Raw genomic sequence first — 4,776 nt, 5'->3', positions numbered from 1 at the left:
GGAGAGGACTCTGGGCTTTTGGGGAACTGAGGGAGGGCAGGGAGACTTGCTGGACATGGGTGAGAGGGAGGGGGGACCGGAGAGGACTCAGAGGGCTTTTGGGGAACTGAGGGAGGGCAGGGAGACTCGCTGGACATGGAGAGGAGGGCGGGGGGGGGGAGAGAACAGATCGCTGGAGGGAAGGGGACAGAGGAAATTGCTGGACATCAGGACATGGATGGATGGATGGATGGATGGATGGATGGAGGGGAGAGAGGAAATTGCTGGACATGGATGAGGAGAGGGGAGGGGAGGGCAGGGGGAGAAAACATAAGTACACAGGAGGATGGTGGACATGGTGAGTGGAAAATATCAAATAGAAAGTAGACATTGCATAAAACAGAAGACACTGGGACCAACGCGAATAGAAAAACTAAATGATCAGACAACAAAGGTAGAAAACATTTTTTAATTCAGAATTTATTAATTGGAATATGTCAGCTTTTGGAAATGTGCATCTGTGATATTTTGCATGTAAGTTTCAGTTTTTCTAGTATTGCTGCATGCTGAGTCTGACTTCTTGAGGTAACTCCAGTTCAGAAATTTGCCTTCATATCTGTTGTGTCATGTGTTCTTCATGTGTGATCAGGTGCAGTATTCTGCTAGCGTGTAGTATTTGCAGCCTTTTTTGTTTTGTTTTGTTTTGTTTCACTAGGTTTTGTACTGGTGTTTTAGAGCCTGGTGTAATTATAGTGCTGCCTTTCCACGCATAAGATTGTAGCTCGTCCTGTCCCTGGAATTAGTGCTGTTATGGTTTGGTAAGGTTATAAGTGTGTTTTTGCACAAGTTTGTGTATAGTGTTTTGCAGTGGAGAATTTGTGTATTGGCCTTACTGAGGTGGCACCAAAACATCAGAAAGGGTGTAGAGCCTAAATCATGACACACTACCTCTTGAAGGATCGTATATATGGTCGTTAATAAAAGGAGCTCATTGTGAACACTATCCACCCTAAAAAGGTGTTTTGTGGCTCTACATGAGAATTGTGATATGATCCCTTGTTTCATATTGTTGACGGTCTGCATTTTCCGTAATGGTATATTGGTGTATTAGGGTCTGCCCAGTGTAATATTTATGGTAAAGGTTCTGAGTGTGTTTTTGCACAAATTTGTGCATAGTGTTTTGCAGTTGAGCGATTGTCGCTTTGATTGATGCTTTGAGCAACCACTTTATTCTTTGACATATGATACATATCTAATATCTAAAATTCTTTGACATATGATACATATCTAATATCTAAATTTAATTAAAGGTATTAATTGTCAATGGGGTGGAGCTAGGGAGAGGTGCCAGACCGTAGACTGGAGGCGGGGAAGGGAGAAAAGTGCTGGACCGATTGGTATTAATTGCCTTTGGAGAAAGTCTTCAGCTAACAAAGCTTGAGGATCCTCATTAGCTAAAGTATTTATATTTTGAGGTGGAGGTATGGCGGAGCAGAGATAATTTTGTGCCCACCCACTTTAGGCTCAGGCCCACCCAAAATTGGCTGTCTGGCTACGCCACTGCTCAGAGGGCCTTGTGGCAGGGTCTGCTGTCCATCTCCAGTGCAATTAGCAAGGAACCTTCACTGATACGCTGAGGAACATTGGTCAAGACACGCAGAGACCCAGACTTCTCCTCTGGGATATTCTTCTGAGTCAGGCTCTGAGCACTCCTGGGATTCTGACTATGAACTAGAGAGGATTTCTCTGAAGAGGGGGATTCCACTGACTTACTGTCAAATCAATTTCCACCACATGAAAGGAGAAAGTCCTGAGCTGAGGAACTCTCCCATTGAATATATCAGGGAAATGGTGGCACCTATTCCATTTAAGTTAATGAAGGAAGAGGAACCCAGGGAGAAACACTGGGCATCCTTAAATTCATTGACTGCTCTCTCCATCTCTTCCCCCCCCCCCCCCCCCCCCACCAAGAAAGCTGTGACAGTGCATGTTCTCAGAATCCTCAAGGACGTACAGATGAGAATGTAGGAGAATCCCCTTTATATGGCCTATAAAAGAAGGGTACATCAATGTAAAGTGAATTCTCCTGAATTCAAATCCACTCTGAAAAGGGCCAAGAGTTCCTAGATGCACTCTTTCGTGCACTGGGAAGAGAGGCTTGGACACTGGAGCCTTTTGGGAAAAAAATTGTTTTAGAACTCTGTTCACCTCCTACCTATCTTCATATCAACTTTTCATGCAAAACACTATGAGTAAAATGGGAGCATTTGCAGACACTCCCCCAAGAGAAGGCCAAGGAACTCTATTCACTAGTGGGCAGAGCAAAGAAGTGTGCAAAATACATGGTCCAAGAGGAGTGGCCTAGTGGTTAGAGTGGTGGACTTTGGTCCTGAGGAACTGAGTTCGATTCCCACTTCAGGCACAGACAGCTCCTTGTGACTCTGGGCAAGTCACTTAACCCTCCATTGCCCTAGGTACAAATAAGTACCTGTATACAATATGTAAGCCGCATTGAGCCTGCCATGAGTGGGAAAGCACAGGGTACAAATGTAATAAAAAAGAAATCTATGATATTTTCAAAATGGTATCAAGAACATAAGCATTGCCATACTGGGACATACTAAAGGTCCATCAAGCCCAGTATCCTGTTTCCAACAGTGGCCAATCCAGGTCACAAGTACCTGGCAAGATCCTAAAAGAGTAAAACAGATTTTATGCTGCTTGTCCTACAAATGAGAGATGTATTAATACAAGTTACAAGTTAGTTAATAGTAAAGGTCGGTGGAGGTCAAGTCGATGATTAAATCACATACACTACTACTACTATTTAGCATTTCTATAGCACTATACATTCAGTTATTGAGTGAGAAAATAACTCTCTCCGTGTTATATATATGAGACTTCACTCCACTTTATATACAAAAAACCTGCATTCACATTTGTTTGAATATTTTGTCCTACAAATAAGCAGTGGATTTTCCCAAGTCCATCTTAATAATAGCTTATGGACTTTTATGAAATTATTCAAACACTGCTAATCTAACTGCTTTTACCACATTCTCTGTCATCGAATTCCAGAGTTTAATTACACACTGAGTAAAGAAATATTTTCTCCAGTTTGTTTTAAATTTACTATTTAGTAACTTAATTGTGTGCCCCCTAGTTGTAGTATTTTACACAATTTTATTAATCACTTAGTGGCTATTTGCTCTGAAATATCTTTCTAATGATCTTTATGTATAGCAAAGATTCTCTCTTAATCAGAGGAAAAAGACTTCAGATTCTTGCAAACGCCCTTATCGGTATTTCTTTAAATTGCAAGCTGCTACCTCTCCTCTGCAGATCACTGCCTGTTAGGATCAGGTGCAGAATCGTCATTAGTCTAAGGTAACCTCCTCTATTTTTGTATATTTGTGTACACCTTTCTTCTTGTGCACCGTTATATTTCTTAGCGCACTACTTTATGTCTGTGTACACGTTGTATTTAATTTGATTTTAATTATGCAACACTTATCTGGGCAGCAATCCCGCAGAAAGACTGAGCAGGACACGCTGAAGGGCACATGTAGCGATCGAGGATACAACTCCTGAGGAAGCTATAGAGAAACGGAGGCTCTCCTTTGAGTGTACCCGTTGAAGCATTTTCTACAACCCAGATAAGTGTTGCATAATTAAAATCAAATTAAATACAATGTGTACACAGAAATAAAGTAGTGCTCTAAGAAATATAATGGTGCACAAGAAGAAAGGTGTACACAAATATACCGATATATAAAAAAAGAGGAGGTTACCTTAGACTAATGACGATTCTGCACTTGATCCTAACTACATCAGGCAGTGATCTGCAGAGGAGAGGTAGCAGCTTGCAATTTAAAGAAATACCGATAAGGGCGTTTGCAAGAATCTGAAGTCTTTTTTCTCCGATTAAGAGAGAGTATTTTACACAAGCAATTCAGGTCTACCTGTGCCATTCCACTCCTTATTTTATAGACATCTTTAATATTTCCCCTCAGCCATCTGTTCCGCAAGCTGAAGAGCCCTAGCCACTTTAGCCTTTCCTCATAGGGAAGTCATCCCATCCCCTTTATCATTTTCATTGCCCTTCTCTGTACCTTTTCTAATTCCGCTTTATATTTTTTGAAATGCGGTGACCAGAATTGCACACAGTATTCGAGGTACGGTTGCACCATGGACTGATACAAAGGCATTACATTCTCATTTTTGTTTTCCATTCCTTTCCTAATAATACCTAACATTCTATTTGCTTTCTTGGATGCTGCTACACACAGAACACAGGGTTTCAATGGAAAAGAGATGGATGAGGGGCGATATGATTGAGGTCTACAAAATCCTGAGTGGTGTAGAACGAGTACAATTTTTTACTAGTTCCAAAAGTACAAAGACTAGGGGACACTCTAGGAAGTTACATGGAAATACTTTTAAAATAACTAAGAAATATTTTTTTACTCAACACAGCTCTGGAACGCTTTGCCGGAGGATATGGTAACAGTGGTTAGTGTATCTGAGTTTAAAAAAAGGCTCGGACAAGTTCCTGGAGGAAAAGTCCATAGTCTGTGTAGAAAATGCCAGACGAATTTCCTATTTAATATAAAGTTTATTCTTGGTTCAGAATTGGCTGAATAGCTCAATGGGCTATTACAGGAAGCATTTCTTGATAAGTAATATACAAGTCAGAATGAATGATTAAAAAAACAATGTACAGCGAATAAATCAGAATGCTATATACAGACAAAGAGATCAGAATGCTATAGACAGACAAAGAAATTAGAATGCTTG

At 40.8% G+C, this 4,776-nt stretch overlaps 1 long non-coding RNA gene across 1 annotated transcript; it reads left to right on the top strand.

Moving 5' to 3' along the window:
* Positions 1 to 2,583: 2,583 nt before the first annotated feature.
* Positions 2,584 to 4,011, top strand: LOC115479290. Its single transcript, XR_003943644.1, has 3 exons — positions 2,584 to 2,605; positions 3,143 to 3,147; positions 3,915 to 4,011. It is a non-coding gene; the product is annotated as an uncharacterized LOC115479290 (long non-coding RNA).
* Positions 4,012 to 4,776: the final 765 nt, after the last annotated feature.

The sequence above is a fragment of the Microcaecilia unicolor genome, chromosome 10 (genome assembly GCF_901765095.1).
Source record: "Microcaecilia unicolor chromosome 10, aMicUni1.1, whole genome shotgun sequence".
In the NCBI taxonomy this organism is placed as follows: Eukaryota; Metazoa; Chordata; class Amphibia; order Gymnophiona; family Siphonopidae; genus Microcaecilia; species Microcaecilia unicolor.
This window is presented reverse-complemented; position numbering and strand designations above follow the sequence as displayed.